At 42.2% G+C, this 14,377-nt stretch overlaps 10 non-coding genes across 10 annotated transcripts; all 10 read right to left on the bottom strand.

The window, feature by feature from the left end:
* Positions 1-843: 843 nt before the first annotated feature.
* trnav-cac (transfer RNA valine (anticodon CAC)) lies at positions 844-916 on the bottom strand. The gene has a single exon. It is a non-coding gene; the product is annotated as a tRNA-Val (tRNA).
* A 129-nt stretch (positions 917-1,045) lies between these two features.
* trnav-aac (transfer RNA valine (anticodon AAC)) lies at positions 1,046-1,118 on the bottom strand. The gene has a single exon. It is a non-coding gene; the product is annotated as a tRNA-Val (tRNA).
* Positions 1,119-3,652: 2,534 nt separating this feature from the next.
* On the bottom strand, positions 3,653-3,725 carry trnav-cac (transfer RNA valine (anticodon CAC)). Its single transcript has one exon. It is a non-coding gene; the product is annotated as a tRNA-Val (tRNA).
* A 129-nt stretch (positions 3,726-3,854) lies between these two features.
* trnav-aac (transfer RNA valine (anticodon AAC)) lies at positions 3,855-3,927 on the bottom strand. The gene has a single exon. It is a non-coding gene; the product is annotated as a tRNA-Val (tRNA).
* A 1,234-nt stretch (positions 3,928-5,161) lies between these two features.
* On the bottom strand, positions 5,162-5,235 carry trnav-cac (transfer RNA valine (anticodon CAC)). Its single transcript has one exon. It is a non-coding gene; the product is annotated as a tRNA-Val (tRNA).
* A 128-nt stretch (positions 5,236-5,363) lies between these two features.
* Positions 5,364-5,436, bottom strand: trnav-aac (transfer RNA valine (anticodon AAC)). Its single transcript has one exon. It is a non-coding gene; the product is annotated as a tRNA-Val (tRNA).
* A 6,457-nt stretch (positions 5,437-11,893) lies between these two features.
* trnav-aac (transfer RNA valine (anticodon AAC)) lies at positions 11,894-11,966 on the bottom strand. Its single transcript has one exon. It is a non-coding gene; the product is annotated as a tRNA-Val (tRNA).
* An 898-nt stretch (positions 11,967-12,864) lies between these two features.
* On the bottom strand, positions 12,865-12,937 carry trnav-cac (transfer RNA valine (anticodon CAC)). The gene has a single exon. It is a non-coding gene; the product is annotated as a tRNA-Val (tRNA).
* A 129-nt stretch (positions 12,938-13,066) lies between these two features.
* trnav-aac (transfer RNA valine (anticodon AAC)) lies at positions 13,067-13,139 on the bottom strand. Its single transcript has one exon. It is a non-coding gene; the product is annotated as a tRNA-Val (tRNA).
* Positions 13,140-14,206: 1,067 nt separating this feature from the next.
* Positions 14,207-14,279, bottom strand: trnav-cac (transfer RNA valine (anticodon CAC)). The gene has a single exon. It is a non-coding gene; the product is annotated as a tRNA-Val (tRNA).
* Positions 14,280-14,377: the final 98 nt, after the last annotated feature.

The raw sequence follows: 14,377 nt of genomic DNA, 5'->3' as shown, positions 1-14,377 counted from the left end.
AATGGGTATTATGGCTCTTTCTGTGGTACTCAATTTGGGATATTATGTGAGGTAGACATGAGAAGCCGGGAATTATCGTGTGCAGCCGGAACTTGGAAGAGGCTTGGTGGTTCCAAACTTCTTCTATTTAAGAGTGATGGAAGCCACTGTGTTCTTGGGTACCTTCAATGCTGCAGAAATGACCAATCATTTGAATCTACCACAGGTGGACTCCAATCAAGTTGAAGAAACATCTCAAGGATGATCAATGGAAACAGGATGGACCTGAGCTCAATTTCCAGCCTCATAGCAAAGGGTCTGAAAATGTATGTAAATAAGGTATTTTTAAAATATTTTTTTCATTAATAAAAACTATATGTTATCGCTTTGTCATTATGTGGTATTGTGTGTAGATAGATTTTATTTTATTTCATCCATTTTAGTATAAGGCTGTAACGTAACAAAATGTGGAAAAAAGTAAGGGGTCTGAAAACTACCCGAATGCACTGTACCTATGCAGGCTAGCTTCTTTTCCTTTGCTAGCCAGCCAACTAAATCTATCACACAATCACATCAAGCAGCTGAAATGACAGAAAACTATCTACATTTTTGTTTGTTTTACCTTGGATTATATTGCCATTTCTTTGGATATATCCATTACAATGACCCTGATAAATGAATTTGCCTGGCTCAGAGAAGCTGTCAGTCTGGTCACATTCATACAGATCGCATGGTGGAGGTCCCCAAAAAACGGCAACATTGATCCACAGGTCGGAGAGGTAGACAGCAAGGTTTAGACAAACCTCAACTGTTTCAAACCAAATGCTAGCCTCTGGGCATTGGGAAATATTGAATATTACAAAATGTTTCCGCCCGGTTTCGAACCGGGGACCTTTCGCGTGTGAGGCGAATGTGATAACCACTACACTACGGAAACCGAATGATTAGAAAACTAAGGGTGTGACTGACTTTCGCGTGTGAGGCGAACGTGATAACCAATACACTACTGAAACTAAAGTCTGAATAGCAAATACTGAGAAGTGCGAAGGACCAATTTGTTAAAATGTGTTTCCGCCCGGTCTCGATCCGGGGACCTTTCGCGTGTTAGGCGAACGTGATAACCAATACACTACGGAAACTCAATGAGTGTAATATTAAAGGTGTGGCTGACTTTGGCTGGGTGGGACATTTATCGCTCTCAGAACCTAATGAAATCAGAAATTACTTAGTCAATTAATTAAACAATAAGGCTTGAGAAGCCGGGAATTATTGTGTGCAGCGGCTCTTGGAAGAGGCTTGGTGGTTCAAAACTTCTTCCATTTAAGAGTGATGGAAGCCACTGTTTTCTTGGGTACCTTCAATGCTGCAGAAATGACCAATCATTTGAATTTACCACAGGTGGACTCCAATCAAGTTGAAGAAACATCTCAAGGATGATCAATGGAAACAGGATGGACCTGAGCTCAATTTCCAGCCTCATAGCAAAGGGTCTGAAAACGTACGTAAATAAGGTATTTTAAAAATATTTAATGGGTATTATGGCTCTTTCTGTGGTACTCAATTTGGGATATTATGTGAGGTAGACATGAGAAGCCGGGAATTATCGTGTGCAGCCGGAACTTGGAAGAGGCTTGGTGGTTCCAAACTTCTTCTATTTAAGAGTGATGGAAGCCACTGTGTTCTTGGGTACCTTCAATGCTGCAGAAATGACCAATCATTTGAATTTACCACAGGTGGACTCCAATCAAGTTGAAGAAACATCTCAAGGATGATCAATGGAAACAGGATGGACCTGAGCTCAATTTCCAGCCTCATAGCAAAGGGTCTGAAAATGTATGTAAATAAGGTATTTTTAAAATATTTTTTTCATTAATAAAAACTATATGTTATCGCTTTGTCATTATGTGGTATTGTGTGTAGATAGATTTTATTTTATTTCATCCATTTTAGTATAAGGCTGTAACGTAACAAAATGTGGAAAAATGTAAGGGGTCTGAAAACTTTCCGAATGCACTGTACCTATGCTGGCTAGCTTCTTTTCCTTTGCTAGCCAGCCAACTAAATCTATCACACAATCACATCAAGCAGCTGAAATGACAGAAAACGATCTACATTTTTGTTTGTTTTACCTTGGATTATATTGCCATTTCTTTGGATATATCCATTACAATGACCCTGATAAATGAATTTGCCTGGCTCAGAGAAGCTGTCAGTCTGGTCACATTCATACATATCGCATGGTGGAGGTCCCCCAAAAAACGGCAACATTGATCCACAGGTCGGAGAGGTAGACAGCAAGGTTTAGACAAACCTCAACTGTTTCAAACCAAATGCTAGCATCTGGGCATTGGGAAATATTGAATATTACAAAATGATTCCGCCCGGTTTCTAACCGGGGACCTTTCGCGTGTGAGAGAAACGTGATAACCACTACACTACGGAAACCCAATGAGTGGAATACTAAGGGTGTGGCTGACTTTGGCTGGGTGGGACATTTATCGCTCTCAGAACCTAATGAAATCAGAAATTACTTAGTCAATTAATTAAACAATAAGGCTTGAGAAGCCGGGAATTATTGTGTGCAGCGGCTCTTGGAAGAGGCTTGGTGGTTCAAAACTTCTTCCATTTAAGAGTGATGGAAGCCACTGTGTTCTTGGGTACCTTCAATGCTGCAGAAATGACCAATCATTTGAATTTACCACAGGTGGACTCCAATCAAGTTGAAGAAACATCTCAAGGATGATCAATGGAAACAGGATGGACCTGAGCTCAATTTCCAGCCTCATAGCAAAGGGTCTGAAAATGTATGTAAATAAGGTATTTTTAAAATATTTAATTATTATGGCTCTATCTGTTATCTCTTTGGGATCATTATGTGAGGTAGACATGAGAAGCCGGGAATTATCGTGTGCAGCCGGAACTTGGAAGAGGCTTGGTGGTTCCAAACTTCTTCTATTTAAGAGTGATGGAAGCCACTGTGTTCTTGGGTACCTTCAATGCTGCAGAAATGACCAATCATTTGAATTTACCACAGGTGGACTCCAATCAAGTTGAAGAAACATCTCAAGGATGATCAATGGAAACAGGATGGACCTGAGCTCAATTTCCAGCCTCATAGCAAAGGGTCTGAAAATGTATGTAAATAAGGTATTTTTAAAATATTTTTTTCATTAATAAAAACTATATGTTATCGCTTTGTCATTATGTGGTATTGTGTGTAGATAGATTTTATTTTATTTCATCCATTTTAGTATAAGGCTGTAACGTAACAAAATGTGGAAAAAAGTAAGGGGTCTGAAAACTACCCGAATGCACTGTACCTATGCAGGCTAGCTTCTTTTCCTTTGCTAGCCAGCCAACTAAATCTATCACACAATCACATCAATCAGCTGAAATGACAGAAAACTATCTACATTTTTGTTTGTTTTACCTTGGATTATATTGCCATTTCTTTGGATATATCCATTACAATGACCCTGATAAATGAATTTGCCTGGCTCAGAGAAGCTGTCAGTCTGGTCACATTCATACAGATCGCATGGTGGAGGTCCCCAAAAAAACGGCAACATTGATCCACAGGTCGGAGAGGTAGACAGCAAGGTTTAGACAAACCTCAACTGTTTCAAACCAAATGCTAGCCTCTGGGCATTGGGAAATATTGAATATTACCAAATGTTTCCGCCCGGTTTCGAACAGGGGACCTTTCGCGTGTGAAGCGAACGTGATAACCACTACACTACGGAAACCGAATGATGAGGAAACTAAGGGTGTGACTGACTTTCGCGTGTGAGGCGAACGTGATAACCAATACACTACTGAAACTAAAGTCTGAATAGTAAATACTGAGAAGTGCGAAGGACCAATTTGTTAAAATGTGTTTCCGCCCGGTCTCGATCCGGGAACCTTTCGCGTGTTAGGCGAACGTGATAACCAATACACTACGGAAACTCAATGAGTGTAATATTAAAGGTGTGGCTGACTTTGGCTGGGTGGGACATTTATCGCTCTCAGAACCTAATGAAATCAGAAATTACTTAGTCAATTAATTAAACAATAAGGCTTGAGAAGCCGGGAATTATTGTGTGCAGCGGCTCTTGGAAGAGGCTTGGTGGTTCAAAACTTCTTCCATTTAAGAGTGATGGAAGCCACTGTTTTCTTGGGTACCTTCAATGCTGCAGAAATGACCAATCATTTGAATTTACCACAGGTGGACTCCAATCAAGTTGAAGAAACATCTCAAGGATGATCAATGGAAACAGGATGGACCTGAGCTCAATTTCCAGCCTCATAGCAAAGGGTCTGAAAACGTACGTAAATAAGGTATTTTAAAAATATTTAATGGGTATTATGGCTCTTTCTGTGGTACTCAATTTGGGATATTATGTGAGGTAGACATGAGAAGCCGGGAATTATCGTGTGCAGCCGGAACTTGGAAGAGGCTTGGTGGTTCCAAACTTCTTCTATTTAAGAGTGATGGAAGCCACTGTGTTCTTGGGTACCTTCAATGCTGCAGAAATGACCAATCATTTGAATTTACCACAGGTGGACTCCAATCAAGTTGAAGAAACATCTCAAGGATGATCAATGGAAACAGGATGGACCTGAGCTCAATTTCCAGCCTCATAGCAAAGGGTCTGAAAATGTATGTAAATAAGGTATTTTTAAAATATTTTTTTCATTAATAAAAACTATATGTTATCGCTTTGTCATTATGTGGTATTGTGTGTAGATAGATTTTATTTTATTTCATCCATTTTAGTATAAGGCTGTAACGTAACAAAATGTGGAAAAATGTAAGGGGTCTGAAAACTTTCCGAATCCACTGTACCTATGCTGGCTAGCTTCTTTTCCTTTGCTAGCCAGCCAACTAAATCTATCACACAATCACATCAAGCAGCTGAAATGACAGAAAACGATCTACATTTTTGTTTGTTTTACCTTGGATTATATTGCCATTTCTTTGGATATATCCATTACAATGACCCTGATAAATGAATTTGCCTGGCTCAGAGAAGCTGTCAGTCTGGTCACATTCATACATATCGCATGGTGGAGGTCCCCCAAAAAACGGCAACATTGATCCACAGGTCGGAGAGGTAGACAGCAAGGTTTTTGTCAAACCTCAACTGTTTCAAACCAAATGCTAGCCTCTGGGCATTGGGAAATATTGAATATTACAAAATGATTCCGCCCGGTTTCTAACCGGGGACCTTTCGCGTGTGAGACAAACGTGATAACCACTACACTACGGAAACCGAATGATTGGGAAACTAAGGGTGTGACTGACTTTCGCGTGTGAGGCGAACATGATAACCAATACACTACTGAAACTAAAGTCTGAATAGCAAATACTGAGAAGTGCGAAGGACCAATTTGTTAAATTGCGTTTCAGCCCGGTCTCGAACCGGGGACTTTTCGCGTGTTAGGCAAACGTGATAACCACTACACTACGGAAACCCAATGAGTGGAATACTAAGGGTGTGGCTGACTTTGGCTGGGTGGGACATTTATCGCTCTCAGAACCTAATGAAATCAGAAATTACTTAGTCAATTAATTAAACAATAAGGCTTGAGATGCCGGGAATTATTGTGTGCAGCGGCTCTTGGAAGAGGCTTGGTGGTTCAAAACTTCTTCCATTTAAGAGTGATGGAAGCCACTGTGTTCTTGGGTACCTTCAATGCTGCAGAAATGACCAATCATTTGAATTTACTACAGGTGGACTCCAATCAAGTTGAAGAAACATCTCAAGGATGATCAATGGAAACAGGATGGACCTGAGCTCAATTTCCAGCCTCATAGCAAAGGGTCTGAAAACGTACGTGAATAAGGTATTTTTAAAATATTTAATGGGTATTATGGCTCTTTCTGTGGTACTCAATTTGGGATATTATGTGAGGTAGACATGAGAAGCCGGGAATTATCGTGTGCAGCCGGAACTTGGAAGAGGCTTGGTGGTTCCAAACTTCTTCCATTTAAGAGTGATGGAAGCCACTGTGTTCTTGGGTACCTTCAATGCTGCAGAAATGACCAATCATTTGAATTTACCACAGGTGGACTCCAATCAAGTTGAAGAAACATCTCAAGGATGATCAATGGAAACAGGATGGACCTGAGCTCAATTTCCAGCCTCATAGCAAAGGGTCTGAAAATGTATGTAAATAAGGTATTTTTAAAATATTTTTTTCATTAATAAAAACTTTGTTATCGTTGTCATTATGTGGTATTGTGTGTAGATAGATTTTATTTTATTTCATCCATTTTAGTATAAGGCTGTAACGTAACAAAATGTGGAAAAAAGTAAGGGGTCTGAAAACTTTCCGAATGCATTGTACCTATGCAGGCTAGCTTCTTTTCCTTTGCTAGCCAGCCAACTAAATCTATCACACAATCACATCAAGCAGCTGAAATGACAGAAAACGATCTACATTTTTGTTTGTTTTACCTTGGATTATATTGCCATTTCTTTGGATATATCCATTACAATGACCCTGATAAATGAATTTGCCTGGCTCAGAGAAGCTGTCAGTCTGGTCACATTCATACAGATCGCATGGTGGAGGTCCCCAAAAAAACGGCAACATTGATCCACAGGTCGGAGAGGTAGACAGCAAGGTTTAGACAAACCTCAACTGTTTCAAACCAAATGCTAGCCTCTGGGCTTTGGGAAATATTGAATATTACAAAATGTTTCCGCCCGGTTTCGAACCAGGGACCTTTCGCGTGTGAAGCGAACGTGATAAGCGAAGCGTGTGAAGCGAACGTGATAAGTTCCGGCGCCGACAGAGATGGCCGCCTCGCTTCGCATTCCTAGGAAACTATGCAGTTTTTTGTTTTTTTACGTGTTATTTCTTACATTAGTACCCCAGGTCATCTTAGGTTTCATTACATACAGTCGAGAAGAACTACTGAATATAAGATCAGCGTCAACTCACCATCAGTACGACCAAGAATATGTTTTTCGCGACGCGGATCCTGTGTTCTGCCTCACAAACAGGACAACGGAGTGGATCCTATGCAGCGACCCAAAAAAACGACTCCGAAAGAGAGGGAAACGAGGCGGTCTTCTGGTCAGACTCCGGAGACGGGCACACCGTGCACCACTCCCTAGCATTCTTCTTGCCAATGTCCAGTCTCTTGACAACAAGGTTGATGAAATCCGAGCAAGGGTAGCATTCCAGAGGGACATCAGAGACTGTAACGTCCTTTGCTTCACTGAAACATGGCTCACTGGAGAGACTCTATCCGAAGCGGTGCAGCCAACGGGTTTCTCCACTCATCGGGCTGACAGAAACAAACATCTTTCTGGTAAGAAGAGGGGCGGGGGCGTATGCCTCATGGCCAACGTGACATGGTGTGATGAAAGAAACATACAAGAACTCAAATCCTTCTGTTCACCTGATTTAGAATTCCTCACAATCAAATGTAGACCGCATTATCTACCAAGAGAATTCTCTTCGATTATAATCACAGCCGTATATATCCCCCACCAAGCAGACACATCGATGGCTCTGAACGAACTTTATTTAACTCTCTGCAAACTGGAAACAATTTATCCGGAGGCTGCATTCATTGTAGCTGGGGATTTTAACAAGGCTAATCTGAAAACAAGACTCCCTAAATTTTATCAGCATATCGATTGCGCAACCAGGGGTGGAAAGACCTTGGATCATTGTTACTCTAACTTCCGCTACGCATATAAGGCCCTGCCCCGCCCCTTTTCGGAAAAGCTGACCACGACTCCATTTTGTTGATCCCTGCCTACAGACAGAAACTAAAACAAGAGGCTCCCACGCTGAGGTCTGTCCAACGCTGGTCCGACCAAGCTGACTCCACACTCCAAGACTGCTTCCACGTGGACTGGGAGATGTTTCGTATTGCGTCAGATAACAACATTGACGAATACGCTGATTCGGTGTGCGAGTTCATTAGAACGTGCGTTGAAGATGTCGTTCCCATAGCAACGATTAAAACATTCCCTAACCAGAAACCGTGGATTGATGGCAGCATTCGTGTGAAACTGAAAGCGCGAACCACTGCTTTTAATCAGGGCAAGGTGTCTGGTAACATGACCGAATACAAACAGTGCAGCTATTCCCTCCGCAAGGCTATCAAACAAGCTAAGCGCCAGTACAGAGACAAAGTAGAATCTCAATTCAACGGCTCAGACACAAGAGGCATGTGGCAGGGTCTACAGTCAATCACGGACTACAGGAAGAAATCCAGCCCAGTCACGGACCAGGATGTCTTGCTCCCAGGCAGACTAAATAACTTTTTTGCCCGCTTTGAGGACAATACAGTGCCACTGACACGGCCTGCAACGAAAACATGCGGTCTCTCCTTCACTGCAGCCGAGGTGAGTAAGACATTTAAACGTGTTAACCCTCGCAAGGCTGCAGGCCCAGACGGCATCCCCAGCCGCGCCCTCAGAGCATGCGCAGACCAGCTGGCCGGTGTGTTTACGGACATATTCAATCAATCCCTATACCAGTCTGCTGTTCCCACATGCTTCAAGAGGGCCACCATTGTTCCTGTTCCCAAGAAAGCTAAGGTAACTGAGCTAAACGACTACCGCCCCGTAGCACTCACATCCGTCATCATGAAGTGCTTTGAGAGACTAGTCAAGGACCATATCACCTCCACCCTACCTGACACCCTAGACCCACTCCAATTTGCTTACCGCCCAAATAGGTCCACAGACGATGCAATCTCAACCACACTGCACACTGCCCTAACCCATCTGGACAAGAGGAATACCTATGTGAGAATGCTGTTCATCGACTACAGCTCGGCATTCAACACCATAGTACCCTCCAAGCTCGTCATCAAGCTCGAGACCCTGGGTCTCGACCCCGCCCTGTGCAACTGGGTACTGGACTTCCTGACGGGCCGCCCCCAGGTGGTGAGGGTAGGCAACAACATCTCCTCCCCGCTGATCCTCAACACTGGGGCCCCACAAGGGTGCGTTCTGAGCCCTCTCCTGTACTCCCTGTTCACCCACGACTGCGTGGCCACGCACGCCTCCAACTCAATCATCAAGTTTGCGGACGACACAACAGTGGTAGGCTTGATTACCAACAACGACGAGACGGCCTACAGGGAGGAGGTGAGGGCCCTCGGAGTGTGGTGTCAGGAAAATAACCTCACACTCAACGTCAACAAAACTAAGGAGATGATTGTGGACTTCAGGAAACAGCAGAGGGAACACCCCCCTATCCACATCGATGGAACAGTAGTGGAGAGGGTAGCAAGTTTTAAGTTCCTCGGCATACACATCACAGACAAACTGAATTGGTCCACTCACACAGACAGCATCGTGAAGAAGGCGCAGCAGCGCCTCTTCAACCTCAGGAGGCTGAAGAAATTTGGCTTGTCACCAAAAGCACTCACAAACTTCTACAGATGCACAATCGAGAGCATCCTGGCGGGCTGTATCACCGCCTGGTATGGCAACTGCACCGCCCTCAACCGTAAGGCTCTCCAGAGGGTAGTGAGGTCTGCACAACGCATCACCGGGGGCAAACTACCTGCCCTCCAGGACACCTACACCACCCGATGTCACAGGAAGGCCATAAAGATCATCAAGGACATCAACCACCCGAGCCACTGCCTGTTCACCCCGCTATCATCCAGAAGGCGAGGTCAGTACAGGTGCATCAAAGCTGGGACCGAGAGACTGAAAAACAGCTTCTATCTCAAGGCCATCAGACTGTTAAACAGCCACCACTAACACTGAGTGGCTGCTGCCAACACACTGACACTGACTAAACTCCAGCCACTTTAATAATGGGAATTGATGGGAAATGATGTAAATATATCACTAGCCACTTTAAACAATGCTACCTTATATAATGTTACTTACCCTACATTATTCATCTCATATGCATACGTATATACTGTACTCTATATCATCGACTGTATCCTTATGTAATACATGTATCACTAGCCACTTTAAACTATGCCACTTTGTTTACATACTCATCTCATTTGTACATACTGTACTCGATACCATCTACTGTATCTTGCCTATGCTGCTCTGTACCATCACTCATTCATATATCCTTATGTACATATTCTTTATCCCCTTACACTGTGTACAAGACAGTAGTTTTGGAATTGTTAGTTAGATTACTTAGATTACAATGCATTACTGCATTGTCGGAACTAGAAGCACAAGCATTTCGCTACACTCGCATTAACATCTGCTAACCATGTGTGTGTGACAAATAAAATTTGATTTGATTTGATTTGATTTGATAACCACTACACTACGGAAACCGAATGAGTGGAAAACTAAGGGTGTGACTGACTTTCGCGTGTGAGGCGAACGTGATAACCAATACACTACTGAAACTAAAGTCTGAATAGCAAATACTGAGAAGTGCGAAGGACCAATTTGTTAAAATGTGTTTCCGCCCGGTCTTGAACCGCGGACATTTCTTGTGTTAGGCGAACGTGATAACCACTACACTACGGAAACCCAATGAGTGGAGTACTAAGGGTGTGGCTGACTTTGGCTGGGTGGGACATTTATCGCTCTTAGAACCTAATGAAATCAGAAATTACTTAGTCAATTAATTAAACAATACGGCTTGAGAAGCCGGGAATTATTGTGTGCAGCGGCTCTTGGAAGAGGCTTGGTGGTTCAAAACTTCTTCCATTTAAGAGTGATGGAAGCCACTGTGTTCTTGGGTACCTTCAATGCTGCAGAAATGACCAATCATTTGAATTTACCACAGGTGGACTCCAATCAAGTTGAAGAAACATCTCAAGGATGATCAATGGAAACAGGATGGACCTGAGCTCAATTTCCAGCCTCATAGCAAAGGGTCTGAAAACGTACGTAAATAAGGTATTTTTAAAATATTTAATGGGTATTATGGCTCTTTCTGTGGTACTCAATTTGGGATATTATGTGAGGTAGACATGAGAAGCCGGGAATTATCGTGTGCAGCCGGAACTTGGAAGAGGCTTGGTGGTTCCAAACTTCTTCTATTTAAGAGTGATGGAAGCCACTGTGTTCTTGGGTACCTTCAATGCTGCAGAAATGACCAATCATTTGAATTTACCACAGGTGGACTCCAATCAAGTTGAAGAAACATCTCAAGGATGATCAATGGAAACAGGATGGACCTGAGCTCAATTTCCAGCCTCATAGCAAAGGGTCTGAAAATTTATGTAAATAAGGTATTTTTAAAATATTTTTTTCATTAATAAAAACTATATGTTATCGCTTTGTCATTATGTGGTATTGTGTGTAGATAGATTTTATTTTATTTCATCCATTTTAGTATAAGGCTGTAACGTAACAAAATGTGGAAAAAAGTAAGGGGTCTGAAAACTTTCCGAATGCACTGTACCTATGCAGGCTAGCTTCTTTTCCTTTGCTAGCCAGCCAACTAAATCTATCACACAATCACATCAAGCAGCTGAAATGACAGAAAACGATCTACATTTTTGTTTGTTTTACCTTGGATTATATTGCCATTTCTTTGGATATATCCATTACAATGACCCTGATAAATGAATTTGCCTGGCTCAGAGAAGCTGTCAGTCTGGTCACATTCATACAGATCGCATGATGGAGGTCCCCAAAAAAAACGGCAACATTGATCCACAGGTCGGAGAGGTAGACAGCAAGGTTTAGACAAACCTCAACTGTTTCAAACCAAATGCTAGCCTCTGGGCATTGGGAAATATTGAAAATTACAAAACGTTTCTGCCCGGTTTCAAACCGGGGACCTTTTGCGTGTGAGGCGAACATTATAACCACTACACTACGGAAACCGAATGATTGGAAAACTAAGGGTGTGACTGACTTTCGCGTGTGAGGCGAACGTGATAACCAATACAGTAATGAAACTAAAGTCTGAATAGCAAATACTGAGAAGTGCGAAGGACCAATTTGTTAAAATGTGTTTCCGCCCGGTCTCGAACCGGGGACCTTTCACGTGTTAGGCGAACGTGATAACCACTACACTACCGGAACCCAATGAGTGGAATACTAAGGGTGTGGCTGACTTTGGCTGGGTGGGACATTTATCGCTCTCAGAACCTAATGAAATCAGAAATTACTTAGTCAATTAATTAAACAATAAGGCTTGAGAACCCGGGAATTATTGTGTGCAGCGGCTCTTGGAAGAGGCTTGGTGGTTCAAAACTTCTTCCATTTAAGAGTGATGGAAGCCACTGTGTTCTTGGGTACCTTCAATGCTGCAGAAATGACCAATCATTTGAATTTACCACAGGTGGACTCCAATCAAGTTGAAGAAACATCTCAAGGATGATCAATGGAAACAGGATGGACCTGAGCTAAATTTCCAGCCTCATAGCAAAGGGTCTGAAAATGTATGTAAATAAGGTATTTTTAAAATATTTTTTTCATTAATAAAAACTATATGTTATCGCTTTGTCATTATGTGGTATTGTGTGTAGATAGATTTTATTTTATTTCATCCATTTTAGTATAAGGCTGTAACGTAACAAAATGTGGAAAAAAGTAAGGGGTCTGAAAACTTTCCGAATGCACTGTACCTATGCAGGCTAGCTTCTTTTCCTTTGCTAGCCAGCCAACTAAATCTATCACACAATCACATCAAGCAGCTGAAATGACAGAAAACGATCTACATTTTTGTTTGTTTTACCTTGGATTATATTGCCATTTCTTTGGATATATCCATTACAATGACCCTGATAAATGAATTTGCCTGGCTCAGAGAAGCTGTCAGTCTGGTCACATTCATACAGATCGCATGGTGGAGGTCCCCAAAAAAACGGCAACATTGATCCACAGGTCGGAGAGGTAGACAGCAAGGTTTAGACAAACCTCAACTGTTTCAAACCAAATGCTAGCCTCTGGGCATTGGGAAATATTGAATATTACAAAATGTTTCCGCCCGGTTTCGAACCGGGGACCTTTCGCGTGTGAGGCGAACGTGATAACCACTACACTACGGAAACCGAATGATTTGAAAACTAAGGGTGTGACTGACTTTCGCGTGTGAGGCGAACGTGATAACCACTACACTACTGAAACTAAAGTCTGAATAGCAAATACTGAGAAGTGCGAAAGACCAATTTGTTAAAATGTGTTCCCGCCCGGTCTCGAACCGGGGACCTTTCACGTGTTAGGCGAACGTGATAACCAGTACACTACAGAAACCCAATGAGTGGAACACTAAGGGTGTGGCTGACTTTGGCTGGGATGGACCTGAGGATGGACCTGAGCTCAATTTCCAGCCTCATAGCAAAGGGTCTGAAAATGTATGTAAATAAGGTATTTTTAAAATATTTTTTTCATTAATAAAAACTATATGTTATCGCTTTGTCATTATGTGGTATTGTGTGTAGATAGATTTTACGTAAATAAGGTATTTTTTAAATATTTAATGGGTATTATGGCTCTTTCTGTGGTACTCAATTTGGGATATTATGTGAGGTAGACATGAGAAGCCGGGAATTATCGTGTGCAGCCGGAACTTGGAAGAGGCTTGGTGGTTCCAAACTTCTTCTATTTAAGAGTGATGGAAGCCACTGTGTTCTTGGGTACCTTCAATGCTGCAGAAATGACCAATCATTTGAATTTACCACAGGTGGACTCCAATCAAGTTGAAGAAACATCTCAAGGATGATCAATGGAAACAGGATGGACCTGAGCTCAATTTCCAGCCTCATAGCAAAGGGTCTGAAAATGTATGTAAATAAGGTATTTTTAAAATATTTTTTTCATTAATAAAAACTATATGTTATCGCTTTGTCATTATGTGGTATTGTGTGTAGATAGATTTTATTTTATTTCATCCATTTTAGTATAAGGCTGTAACGTAACAAAATGTGCAAAAAAGTAAGGGGTCTGAAAACTTTCCGAATGCACCGTACCTATGCAGGCTAGCTTCTTTTCCTTTGCTAGCCAGCCAACTAAATCTATCACACAATCACATCAAGCAGCTGAAATGACAGAAAACGATCTACATTTTTGTTTGTTTTACCTTGGATTATATTGCAATTTCTTTGGATATATCCATTACAATGACCCTGATAAATGAATTTGCCTGGCTCAGAGAAGCTGTCAGTCTGGTCACATTCATACAGATCGCATGGTGGAGGTCCCCAAAAAAACGGCAACATTGATCCATAGGTCGGAAGAGGAAGACAAGGTTTAGACAAACCTCAACTGTTTCAAACCAAATGCTAGCCTCTGGGCATTGGGAAATATTGAATATTACAAAATGTTTCCGCCCGGTTTCGAACCAGGGACCTTTCGAGTGTGAGGCGAACGTGATAACCACTACACTACGGAAACTAAAGTCTGAATAGCAAATACTGAGAAGTGCGAAGGACCAATTTGTTAAAATGTGTTTCCGCCCGGTCTCGAACCGGGGACCTTTCGCGTGTGAGGCG

The sequence above is a fragment of the Oncorhynchus clarkii genome, unplaced genomic scaffold (assembly GCF_045791955.1).
Source record: "Oncorhynchus clarkii lewisi isolate Uvic-CL-2024 unplaced genomic scaffold, UVic_Ocla_1.0 unplaced_contig_14028_pilon_pilon, whole genome shotgun sequence".
Taxonomy (NCBI): domain Eukaryota; kingdom Metazoa; phylum Chordata; class Actinopteri; order Salmoniformes; family Salmonidae; genus Oncorhynchus; species Oncorhynchus clarkii.
This window is presented reverse-complemented; position numbering and strand designations above follow the sequence as displayed.